This window comes from Polypterus senegalus, chromosome 10 (assembly GCF_016835505.1).
Source record: "Polypterus senegalus isolate Bchr_013 chromosome 10, ASM1683550v1, whole genome shotgun sequence".
Taxonomy (NCBI): domain Eukaryota; kingdom Metazoa; phylum Chordata; class Cladistia; order Polypteriformes; family Polypteridae; genus Polypterus; species Polypterus senegalus.
The window spans coordinates 125,545,352-125,558,144 of NC_053163.1; the positions used below are offsets into that span (position 1 = coordinate 125,545,352).

Consider the following 12,793-nt stretch of genomic DNA (forward strand, 5'->3'; position numbering starts at 1 on the left):
CCTTCTTCCTTCTTTTAATAAAGAAGTGTTATTATATGCCCCATAAAGAAAATGTTTAAATATTATAATAATAATAATAATAATAATTATGCATTGGATATATAAACTTGAGAATGGTATGTTGTGTTAAAATAATAATACTAACTTCTTCATGTTCCTGAAAGTGTTAGTTTGTACTGTTTTCAATTCCTAATCTTTAAAAACTCCCTTCCTCATCTATGTTTACTTGCCAGCAGTCTGTGAGTGAAACATAAGATTAATCCTGTCTGGTCTCCCTGCTTGCTCTTGGCATTATTCTGATGTTTATTGTTCAGCCAATGGGCTGGGCTGCAGGGATGACATCATGGGCTCAGGAACAGCAAGGAGCCAGTGAAGCATCCAAGCTGCCGAATAGCCAAGGGTTGGGGTCAAGAGCCGGTCTGCAAACAGAATGGCAAGTGTGCAGATGGACTGTCGTTAGGGTTTTACAACTGGCAACAATCGGTCGGAACCTTGGGACCAAAAGAAACAGGAAAATAATGACCAGATGTCATTCAGGTAATGCTTGCATGTCTTGTGGATCAGTAAGTTCCTCTTTATTTGTGGCAATGGGAAATGCTCTGGTGTGCCTTGCAAAATGGGCTCAGGCATTGATGCGTGTGTTCTGTCTCTGTGGAAGTACAAATAAACCACAGCATTTTGATGCTTTTGAGATGCTTTGCTTTAAACCAAAGCGCTGGTGTTTTTCTTTTTTTTATTTGATTCCCCCTTTTATCAATTCTCAGGGCCGGCACAGGTGCAGCACGGTTACCAATCAGCTCTTTCATGGTTTCCGTGAATCAAAATGAAGGAAGACCTTCTTTAATCTTCGTCTCAGAATGCCAAATGCACAGTTTGATTTATTCATTTCTTTGATTATTCATTTTTGGAGGAGGAGTTGAGAGGCCATCTCTTTGTAACAACACTGAGGGGCTCAGTCCTGTTTCTTTCTTGAGGCCTTGTACATTGATGAATGAACAGTGAGTGGGTTGCTTTTGGTAGCACTGGGGGTTTTCAAAGGAACGGACACTGTAGTGGATCCTGACTGCTGAGGAGATGTCACTGGGGGTACATAAGCATGATCATATAAGAATGAGGCACCTATTATAAAGAAAATGCTTTTTGTCACTGGCTTTGTTAACTTCTAGCCCTGATGTTGACTGCAGGGTTTTGTGTTGAATAATTCTGTGGCTACAAGCCTGCCTTGAACATATATTAATTATACAGATTTTTTTTAAATGTACTTCAGATTTGAGGGTTAGTTACTGGATGCACCGAGAGAAGAGTGAGGGTGAATCTAATTGGATGAAGGGCGTTATACCCGTTTAGCCAGAAATAGCTTATTTACGCAGTGAGTGTGGAAATGGAAAAACAGACTATAAGCTGTGATCATGGGCCTGTCTTTAAAGAGTGAAGAGAGAGACACACGTTATACATTCATATATCTGCTGTGTATGTATATATATATATATTTAAAAATGCCTTACTGTGTTTCCTTTTTCATTGCTCAGTGACTGATTTTACTATAAAAGGTGCTAATCATGTTTAAAACTGTTGTACAATAGAATATGTTTGCATAATAATTTGACTTATTCATACTGTATAGGTACTCTTTTAAAGTAAAATTGACTTTATGCATGTGGAGTTTGCACATAGTCTCTGTGCCTGAGTTTCAGCTGTGTATTTTACACCCTATCATTACGAGGCTAATCTCTGTCCCAGCATATGTGTGTGTGTGGGTGGGTGTGCATGAGAGTCTTCTGTGATGAACTGGCATCCCTTTCTGGGATAGTTTCTGCCTTTCGCCCAGTCCTGTTTGGATTAGCTCCACCTTGGATCACGCCATTTCAGAAAATGATAAATGTAATAGATGGAGGAATATATGGGGTTATCCCATCTATAGTTGGTTCTTTCAGTGAGCTCATTACAAAAAAAATGAGCTATGTTCCCCATAAACATTATTTTCTGTTCATTCACCCACACTTTAAACTATCATCCTTTTTCTTTATTGGATATCCACGTACATTTTTCAAGTACCTGAAACGTGCAACATACTATCTGTTCTTGTGCAATAAATTGTCTTCTCTTCACATGAGAATAACCTTATTTGTTCTCAGAATGTGCAATATAACTTAAGATGCAACACTCTGCACTCTAGTTTGATACCTACATTTATTATACTTTATTTATATTTACATGGGCGGCACGGTGGCGCAGCGGGTAGCTCTCCTGCCCGGTCCTCCCTGCGTGGAGTTTGCATGTTGTCCCCGTGTCTGTGTGGGTTTCCTCCCACAGTCCAAAGACATGCAGGTTAGGTGCATTGGCGATCCTAAATTGTCCCTAGTGTGGGTGTGTGTGTGCCCTGCGTTGGGCTGGTACCCTGCCCGGGGTTTGTTTCCTGCCTTGCGCCCTGTGTTGGCTGGGATTGGCTCCAGCAGACCCCCGTGACCCTGTAGTTAGGATATAGCGGGTTGGATAATGGATGGATATATTTACATGATTACTTTATACTTGCTCTTAGTGTAACATGTCCATTGTCTGTTGTTAAGTTGTAACATAAGCAATTTCCTTTGGGATTAATAAAGTTTTTTTCAGATTCTGATTCTGATTTTGATATTAGGTGGGTTCAGTAACCAGCGGTAAAAAAGAAGATGTCAGTCAGCACACATTGCCAACAAAATTAAAAATTTTAACAAGGTTAGAAATACAGTGTGGCTGTTAAGCTTTTGTCAGGTGTATAATTCACATGCTGAAGGTTTTTCTTTATCTTTCAGAATGGTATTTGCTTCAAATGCTTCTAATGTGCTTGGTGTGTATGTTAGTTGTTTAGACTGTTTCTTCGGGGATTCACACATGAGAGTATACTTTATGTTGCAGTTAAATTTAATGTATCCTTCATTTTGTAAAGATCAAAAATGCAACCATAAAAGGCTGAAATCAATAGACAAAATGCTTCCTTAACTGAATGTCATGTGCTTACTGTCCCACCTCAGGCCTTATTATTCAAAAATAAACATTGTGAGTTGCACCTTAAATGAGTGCTCGTGGGTTTTCACATGCCTTGCCTTGAGCAGCTGAATGACTGCACTCTATGAATGAGTTAATAAAATGCTTTTATACGGAGTGTTAAAAAAATCCACACAGTTAGAGAAAGTGGAATTAGAGTCTTGTGTCTAAATGATGAATGCCATGGACAGAAATACATTGTTCAGAAATATCGATGACAGGTTATAGACAACCACATGGAGAATGGGGTGAGGCCAGCAGTGGAGATCCTCAGGGGTCTGTCCTTGGGCTTTTACTATTACTGATTTATATTAATGACAGTGACTCAGCTATAACTAGTAAACTTGTGAAATTTGTTGGGATACCAATGCTGAAGAAACAGAAAAGACTCAAAAAGAATTCAAAAAGACCTGGACAATCTTCAAAACTGGATAAATACTTTGAAAATACATTTTAAGTGCTGCATGCAAGCTAGGGGAGCTTCATTAATACACTGATGCAACATTCTCATCATCTAGATGATCAATTGAATTGAAAAGACAAATAAAATGTTAGGTTACATTGTAAAAACTGTTGAATAGAAATCAAAGGGTTTTATACTGAGACTAAGGTGGCCACATCTGTTTGCAGTTTTGGTTCCCGCACTTCTGAAAAGGCTCAATTGAGAGAAAGCACCCAAGTTCATCCTCAGACTAAAGGATGTGTCCTACCATGACAGGCTCAGGGAACTAAACCTTTTAGTCTTGAGTAAAGAAGACTGTGCAGTCTGGGTGGGGATCTAATCCAAGTCTTAAGACTCCTTTAAGGTTTTGATAAAGATGATCAGATTTAAAAGTAAATCTTGTACTTGGGGGGTCCTGTGGAAATAAAGTGTATTTAAGACAAGCCAGGAAGCACCTCCTCACTCAAAGGGTCACGGGAACCTGAAAAACTACCATGTAGTTAAAACAGAATCTTTGACAAAGTATATAGTTTATCTGAAAGAGATATTACAACAACACTTGGTTCATAAGATTAGCTTGATGGACTGAATGTTCCCTTCTCATTTACTGAACTTCTTATGTTTGTTTTATATTCTTATTTATTATTATGATAAATTACTATGAGCATGCTTGCATTTTAGTATTCAGTATGTGATTTTAATTAATGAATTTTCCTTTTTTTAGCCCTTCAGTTGTTGACCATGCAAATTAGCCCACATTTTAACGTCATATGAATGATAAAAGCAGGAGTTTTTAGAAGTGCTACCAGTGAAGCCTAGAACAAATAACAAATAAGAACATTTCAGAGGTGAGACTACAAACTGTCAAGGGAAGTCTGTCTTTCACAGGGGACCGTGGAATGTAATATTCAAGAGCTTTGGGGGTCATCAGTGAACGAGGGACCCATTCATGACTGGTGTAAAATAACATCAGTAAAGGTCATGCTCACAATTTTTAATTGATTAATTCAAAATTCTATCCCTTAGGGCATGATTTATAGAAAGAACATTGTTCACCACCAAATCAGAATTCAAGTTATTCATTTATTTACATCACTGGTGTTAGCTGTGTTTTCAGATTCATCCATCTATTACGAATAATCATTGAAGCACTTCAGAAATGTTGAGAGGGTTTTGAAGTACAGTCAGCTAAAATGCATCATTGTCAACTAGAAACACATTTCCCTTTGTCTGGATAAAATGATGCCTTGCAGTCCTGGAGTTTTTATACAGAAAGTTTTTCACTCGATTTGCGGAAGCCTAGCAGGGTTTAGGTCATGGAAATGCATGACATATGATATTTAAAAATCAGATGATTCAGTTTATCTTGTAAATAAACAAAACTGTTCATTCTGGAAATAGACCATCACTAGTGAAGAAATGCAAGATCACTACATAAAGAAGTCAAATTGCAGACAACATCCATCCATTCATCCATTTTCCTGTTCTCTAGGTGTGTGTGGGTTTTGTCCTCAAAACCATCAAAGCACATGGATTAAGTTAATTAGTGACTGTAAAGTGACCTCAGTGTAGGTGACGTGCCCTGTTCTCATCCTGGAGATTGCTTCCTGTCTCATGCCTAGTGCTGCTGGGGAGTTTAACGTGTGTATGTATAAGAATTGCACTAAACTGGGTAAATTACATAATGTCAGTATGTATACAATACTCCAACTCTTTTAAAAATGTCTACATGGATTTTCTCATGAAAAGTCATTTCAGAATATTACCGGCACACAGCTCCCTTCTGTCCAGGACACAAATAATGTGCTGCCTTAGAAATGTGAACAGTATTTATTAAAGACCTCAGCCATCTGGTACAGTCAATAGTCGACCCTTCTTCATTCAGCCAGATTGTACAGAATTAGAATTGTACCATTAGAAATCGCACCACAAGGTTCAGGGACAGCTTTAAACCTCAGGTCATAAGGTTATTAAACAGCCCTCATACTAACAACTGCATGGTTGTTTCTTATATCTACCCTATCACGCCATCCTTAATTAACCAATTTAAACATAGTTTACCATATTTAAAACATCCTAGATAAGCATATATCTTGTTGTTTTTGTGGAGGAGTGGAGCTCTGCTTGGGTGGAGATAGTAGTGTCAGAATATAGCTATTATATGATGTTGTATTTAAGAAATGGTGGTGTACTCCTTGTCTTTTGTTGGTATTGCATTGATGCCACTAATTGGTGGGAATCAAGCATGTAAGAATTTCTCTACAGTGCGTCCAAATAACAATAAATTTAAACATTTACTTGAAATGAATTAATTCATTCACTTCCTGTCTAGAGACACTTCTGATGCTTCTGGCAAAAGCTCCACCAGTGTACCCCAGAAACTGGGTTAGTGGAAATTGAATAGATGGATAGATGGAAACTGATCTGGATATCTTCTAGTTGTCTTCATTCTCAGCTTTATAATCACTATGAAACCATCCAGGTGACAGTAAGACATTTAAAGCCACCTTATAAGGTACTGTGGTCCATTGTCTTGAGCTTTTGGTGACTCAGGATCCCCTCTCTGAAAAGCTACAAAGCATTGGAGGAAGTTCTTAAGATAAATCTCAGTAGCCAGTACTACACCCAGGAATAAAAGGTTATGATGTTGGTCTATAATATACATATTCAAGAAAAGGATAACACACATATAGCTCAAATTATAAAATTAACAGAGGCAAAAAACAATTTAATTGTTTTCCTGGACAGTTGAATGTGCCATCCCATCTAACAGACCCATCACTCCTCCCACATCTTCATTGTCTCTTTTGACAGAGTGTTAGGAGGATTTGCCCAGTGATGAGCTGCATACCACCTAGTGTCCTAGGGAAACATCAAGTGCTACCAATCAGGGTACACTTCTTGCTCTTTCTCTTTTTCTTTTGTCTCTCTCTCTCATATGCCATGCCCCATCTCCCACCCATCTGGGCCAAATGGCACATATAAAGTTTCTACTGCCTCATAGCTGTCTCTATGCTTCCTCCACACTAACATATTCAAGACCACTCCTGTCTTTTAGAGACTTTCTGTGAGTCTTACCTACATTGTACCATGTTGCTGAAGTAGTCCCCCTTGCCACCGTTTGCTAATTGAGCATCCATCCATACTAACTGAAATTAAGAACGTAAGAAAGTAATTTCATATTGGTCACACAGTGGGCAGTGCTTCTCATGTATATAGTATGTTCCAGCTCAAAATGCCCATCCTTTGCTCCTATCGCTTGAGGAATACGATAGAGTGGCTGGTCATTAAATAGTTCCTTTGTTTTATGGTTCCTTACCCAGAAATGGACTGGGGAATATTGCTAGGTGTGGACCTGTTTTATCCTCTATGCCTATAATGGTTGGGTCATTTGAAATTTTAAAATATTTTGTGTAACATTATTTTTTGATTGCTTCCATTGAAGTACTTATATGTCATTAATTTCTAGCATAATGTGAGTGCTACATTGCCTAAGGTCATTAAATCTGGTCTCTTTCACATTATCAAGTGCCATTTAATGTAATTGGTTGGCAAGGGCACAGTTCCTGTTCCTTCTTACATGTGGAGTTTGCACATTCGTCCCATGCCTGCATTGGGTTTCTTAAGGAGACTGTGTTGTCAAAGAGTCAAAGGCTTAGATGGACTGGTGGCTTTGAATTAAGGGTGTGTGTGCATGTCCTGCAATTGACTAGGCCGGTTTCTGCCTTGAAATTCTACGATATTGGCTGTATTGGAAAAAGAGATTCAGATAATCTGTGGATGGTTGCTGTAGTATGTATGTATGTTGTGATGTATGGCCGGCAGTTGATCCCGGCCAGTACCCCTAGATGGAGTCCTCCCTGCAACATGGAGGGGCCCAGAGTTCCAGCAGGGCATCATGAACATTGGAATTTTACTTAACAGCCCTGCTGGATACCGTGGGGGCCACCTGGGGACACTGCAGGGAGGCACAGTAATTTATATTTTCCATATATCCCAGAAGAAGTCACGGGGACGGGAGAGATGAAATACTTCCAGGCTGAAGAAAAGAAGGAGTTTTCTCCTGATCCGGAAGTGTTATAAAATCACGTGAACTGAGGGGCAGAAACACTTCCGGGTCAAGGACTATAAAAGGACTGTGGGAGATCCCAACAGGAGAGCCGTTGGGAGGAAGGGTGACTGAGCTGCTGGAAGTGGAGGATTGTTTATTGATTTATTATTGAGAATAGTGGAGGTTGAGGTGCTTTGTGCACAGTATTATATTAATAAATTCATTATTGGGACTTTTATCTGGTGTCTGTACGTGTTGTCTGAGGGTTCAAGGGGCAACAACGCCCCCTATCTGTCACAATGCATATCTCATACTTTTGAAAGAAATCAATAATTAAGACTGGGATTCAGTCTAAGGATGGCTTCAGCCTCATGCCCTCTGCTGCTGGGACTGGCTCTGGGCCCTGCAATCCTAGAATGGATGAAATGAATTTGGTAATGGTGAGATGGAGTAGCTCACAAATCAGTTGGTACAGTAGTTTCTATGGATGCAGTTTGTATTACACTCACTATGTGCATTACATAGACCTGAGTGACAGTATGGAGCAGATGATCATCCCACGTTTTACTGATTTAAGTGAGAATGACTAGCCAGCTGATGTAGAAGAACAGTTTGTGGTTGCTGAATCAAGTAGTCTGGATACTAAAACAGGAAATGTTAAGCTGAAATCTGTGATGCAAAAATGACACTGACTGGTGCTGTCTCGACGGCACTGAGCCATGACAAATCATCATGGATGAAAACATTTTAAGAATGGCACCTAAGTTTTTCCTAGTAATATGGATTACTATAGCCCAGGCAGTAGACAAATGTAGAACTGTGTCCACAATTAATACACTCAGGTTAATGGAGAAATGCATTTTGTCTCTAAATTGAAATCCCATGAGACACTTGTGCCTCTTTGACCTTACCTCTTGCCTTTCTTGTGAGTTGAGCTCTTGCCCGTGCCTACCCTCCTGGCTTGAAGCTCACCAGTTTGCCAGCCAGAGTAGAGGTGGCTTAATTTTCTCTTCTGTGGTCATTCCTGGTCCTACCCCAAAAAAAGCATCCACATCAGGCGTGGGTCAACATTTGGCCCCTGTACACTAGGCTAGAATTCTGCTGAGAAGCCCCTTCTGTAACCCTGAACACCCTACTGGCTTAACTGTAGACACACAAACTTCATCACCCTTGGTGGATTATTGCAGTACACATTACACTAGAAAGACAACTTGTGCAATTCTATTCAGGGCAATCTTTCCTCTTTTTCTTAGACTCCAAATGGCAGTCCCTGATATGTAGTGCCCCCAGGCTCCTGCAATGTCAATTTTAACCTTCCACCCATCAACAAGATATACTCAAACTAACTTTCCCCAGGCCATTTTCGTGTTGCCAATCTAGGTATCAGCATGTCTATGGACTGTGGCTTCAGAAGACACCTTCATGATCAAAGCTAGGAGGTGCAGAATCAGGGCTTGAGTACAGTGGGGTACATAATGATAACTGCTGCGCTAATATCCTACCCTCCAAAGACACATATAAGGAAAAAAATATAATAGCAAGTGTAAAAATAAGTTAAAATATTGCTATGAAGAAGATCAAATAAGCAATGCATTAAGGTCATCAAATGACTGGTTTAATTTATCATTAATAGAACCTCATAGTGAGGCAGCTGTGAATAACTTTAAAGGTTACCAACTTTCCTGAATGCAGAAACAATGAAAACGGCCGAGTAGAGGCACCAATCTCAAAAAAGGGAAGACGTGGAACAGGTTTGGGTTGAAAATTAGGAAGTACTGGGAAAAAAGAGACCAACGTAACTGAATAGAGATCGAAAAGAGAGAAAACTGGCTTGACCACATTACTGGGAACAAGAGCCGGATTAGCTGTGTTGTTTGAAATGAAGAAAGGGAACTGAGAATAATAAAAACATAAAGAGAGATCGGGTTAATTAGTGTATAGAATTGTCTAATAGGAAAGGAAAGACAGACAGACTGACAGAGAGACTAGCACATCTGTTTGAAAGTCTAATTTAACAAATATCTACTTTACTGAAAATATTATAAGCGACATAGAGGTTAGTCCAGCTGCCTCACATCTCCAGGCATAAAGTGAGTGTGTGCCTTGATGAGTGTAGCTTATGATAGGGTGAAAGCTCATCCTGATTCTGCTTAGATAAGCTATGGTACCTGTGACACTTTAATAGACAAAGCAGATTCTAAAGATCGATGGTTGTTTGAAACACGGAGCTGTATATACTGAATGTTAAAGGTTTTGTTTTGCTGGATGAAAAACTCAATATACTGTATAATAAAGTAAGTATGAGGAAAGACATTACAGTCTTTCCACTGTCAATACAGAATTGTTGTCTGGAAAGTTTTTTTCCACTTCAGAAAACTTAATGTCATCAGTCAGAAAACTCTCAGGTTATGTGGCCAAGTCAACAAATTTGTACATTGTTCTCAGAATTATTATTATTTTTTCTTAATCTTTTTGTTGTTTTCCTAATACTGTTTTTTCCCTCTGGTAGTCCTCTGCTTTCTGAAGCTCCAAGGTGGTTGTGACGTCGTAACGTCACCTTGGTGATGTCTGCTCTTGTGCAAGTGGTGGGCATGTGTGAGCACTCACTTAATGAGTGTGTGGAGAGAGTGCATTGGTACGTGATATACAACAGCCTCCCTTTTCCTATATAAGGGGTCTTAACCTGTCAGCTCTTTGGGCCTGTATAAGCAAGAAAGACTGCTATCCTACAGGTGTTTCTGTCCAGCTACTATTGTTAGTAGTAATCCTTCTTTTGTGTCTTTTGCTCAACGTTTAAGCACTAGCTACTTTGTGGATGCTGTAGCTCCTTGGGTTTTTCATATTTTCTCTTTCTTCTTTTTCATCTGTTTTCCGTACTGTAGCATTATGTTTGTTCTCAATGGTAGCTTATTTATATTGTGGCTGATACTCATTTTTGACTATGTACAACAATGTGAATGATGGAGGCCTTTGCGGGTTTAACACAGGTTTGCTGCATAGATTCTTTTTTAGGATTGAGCTGGCATCTGTTAGGACTTCATACCACATGCTTTTTTTGGAACATCGCACTGACAGTAATAATACAGTAGTAGCCCAGGTAACTCCACAGTATGAATTTTGTGGGCTCCCTGTAAAATTAATTAGAACTAGTCAGTCACTCAGCTTCCCTAACCTGAGATGCTGAACCTCCAAAATGGTAACCAGCTAGGCATACAAAATGACTTTAATTAAAGTAACTTTGTGTAAAATCTGTGGTCAAGAATACTGTATTTTTTCATCTGCATGCTTGCAATAAATGCTATAGACCATCACACCAGAGGACTCGGCATTATGTCTACATGGATAACATGTCAAATTTAATCACATTGCTTGTTGAATCTTGTTGTCTTTCATGGTGTCAAATTATAACACTAGGAATTGCATGGGGTGTGACCAGTTACACCAGGGGTGTCAAACTCCAGGCCTGGAGGGCCGCAGTGGCTGCAGGTTTTTATTCTGACCCTATTCCTAATCAGTTTTCGCTGCTAATTAACTCCTTTTTCCTTCATTTTAATAGCCCTGGGTTTAAAGATTCAGTCCTCTGAATTGATTTGTTTCTTCATGAAATGGCAGCCAAACAGAAATGAGACGTGAAACGAGGCAACAGATGAGCAGCTAAACTGGGATTTCAAACTCCAACCAAAATATTAATGAGAAGCTGATTCTTGCTGTTAATTTAGCCCATAATTTAATTTTGTGGCCTGTTGCTGCTCTCATTCTGCCACAGCAGACATTTCCAAAACTGTTGATTTTCTGTTCGTCAAAATGTTTTGGTGACCTGAGAGATCAACCTTACCGAGACCTTCACTTTTCTTTATTTTCATATATTGTGTGATGGGCACAGGTGAACTGGTCATGTGGTGGCTCATTACTGTTTGGCTGCTAACTAAAATAGAGACAACTAAGGGGCAAGTTTTTAGACAAACTGAGTCAAGTTAATTAAAACTAAAGCAAAAGAAGTTAATTAGCAGCAAAAACTGGTCACTAATGAAGAAGATGGTTAGAATGAAAACCTGCAGCCACTGTGGCCCTCCAGGCCTGGTGTTCGACACCCGTGGGTTACACAGTTCCCTCTCGACTTTTCAACACGATTCCCAATCTTGTTATAATTTCGTGAAAGAAGCACAAGGTTGCTTCATTTTGGCAATCAATTAAAACAGAGCACACTGAAATAAGAGCAGGAGCTTCATGAAAGCACACAAAGAAAATGGACAACAAACAAACTCTCCTGTGATGTGACAAACCTGAAATATCAAACAGAAACCTGCTGGCTCCAAAGTTTGTTGAGCCTCTCTTCATTTTGCAGTCCAAAACAGTTGATTTCTTACTTCCCTGCAGCTGTCATTGTTCTTCACTTTTGTGGGCATTCTTTGTGTTGTACTTCCAGTTAAGTGTTCATTGGCTGTTAACTCTTGTGGATAACAAGAGTCCCTCAGTTTGATTTTGTCACAGAGAACTGCAGAGTCAGTAGGAGTGTCACCCTACACACCTGATGGTAACGGATACATACTGTGACTGGTCTACAATCATCTTCAGATTTTATAAGTGAAATCACAGGAAAAGTTGTATTGAATAACACTGTCCTTAACCAGTCATTATCTAAACATAATGTTTTAAAACTTGTTTAATGCAATTTGGGCTTGTGGTGGTGGGGGACAGTCCTATCCCAGCGCCATCAAACATAAGCTGAATAAAATGCTAGTTTGTTACTGGACCCTCTCACACAAACACTGAGTGTCACTAATGTGGGCCACATTATAATTACCAGTTAACCTAACCTGCACATGTTTGGGAAGTGGGTGGAAAAAGGAATTGCCAGAAGAGGAAAACCCATGTACTCATGGGAAGGATTAGCAATCTCAACTCCGGTCCTGGAGGGCCCCAGAGGCTGCAGGTTTTCTTAATTAGTGACCTGTTTTTACTGCTAATTAACTTCTTTTGAATTAATGTTCATTGACTTTTTTAAGATTTGTTCCCGTGAATTTCTTCTGAATTGCTTCATTTCTTTCCTTAAATGGCACCCAAACAGAAATGAAATGTGAAGTGAGGAAGCCAACAGAAGACCAACTAAGTCAGGACCTCAAAATCCAACTAAGTTCACTCCAACCAGTTGTTTAATTAGGCACAGATTCTTGCTGTTAGTTAAACCCATTCTTTAATCTCATGGCTTGTTGCTACTCTCGTTGTGCAATTGCAGACATTTCTGAATTTTCTTCTTTTCTAAGAGCACTGCTAAA

General features: G+C 39.4%; 1 protein-coding gene across 2 annotated transcripts in view; it reads left to right on the forward strand.

Moving 5' to 3' along the window:
* The first annotated feature begins 327 nt into the window (after positions 1-327).
* LOC120537529 (serine/threonine-protein kinase PAK 3) overlaps positions 328-12,793 on the forward strand; it is a 180,099-nt gene continuing 167,633 nt past the window's right edge. For both annotated transcript variants that reach the window (XM_039766538.1, XM_039766537.1), the window contains exon 1: positions 328-537. The gene's annotated coding sequence lies outside the window, so the exon portion shown is untranslated. The remainder of the gene's footprint in view (positions 538-12,793) is intronic.